The following is an 821-nucleotide window of genomic DNA, read 5'->3' on the forward strand; positions in this document are numbered from 1 at the left end:
TTTCAAGGACTTACATCAAATTTCCTTCAAGTCATGTTTGAGATATATGGCTTTTTTCATAAAGACTGAAGGTAACAGTTACTCCAATCCATATGCCTGGAAAATACATAATACTGCTCCTTTTAAATTGATTTAAAACAAAAATAAACATTGAGGGTAGAAATAACAGTTTACAGAATTACACGTCACACAACTATTAAAACTATTGCATGGCAACAATAAATAATAAATGAATGAATAAAATAAAAAGAAGAAGCTGGAAAACCATTTTGACTCTCATAGGTGCCATGTATGGCTAACCCAGAGACCATAGGGGAAACTTTTCAGAACAAGTCCAAAAAAGTGGAAACAATCAAAATGCAAAGCGGCTCTCTTCATACCACATTATATATATTTTTTAAAATTACACTTAGTACAATTACATTATTAAGGCTGTTTTAAAATGGCAGAAGTCTCCTTTACTGTCTTTTTGGCTTCTTATTTTTGTTACTGTTGGTGTAATGTCCAGTGTTTATCCCACTATTTTTTTCCTTTCTCTCTTCATATCCTTTGCCATAGCCTGTTCAGTTTGCCACCAGAACCTGATAATTAAACAACATGGGAAAAAATAAAAAATAAATAAAAAAAATACTTTCTCCCCTTTTGAAGTCTCTCTCTGACACTGTATAGGAACCTGACCCACCACACTGTTTCTGAGCTGCTAGGACAGGACACATTATAAAAAGTTGTATTCACTGGTAAATATTTAATTGATCAAAAATATTTATGAGCCCCAAATTGTTCAACCCACCTCCCCAACCCCAAAAGGAAATGCTAAACGG

The sequence above is a fragment of the Xiphophorus hellerii genome, chromosome 16 (assembly GCF_003331165.1).
Source record: "Xiphophorus hellerii strain 12219 chromosome 16, Xiphophorus_hellerii-4.1, whole genome shotgun sequence".
NCBI classification, from domain to species: domain Eukaryota; kingdom Metazoa; phylum Chordata; class Actinopteri; order Cyprinodontiformes; family Poeciliidae; genus Xiphophorus; species Xiphophorus hellerii.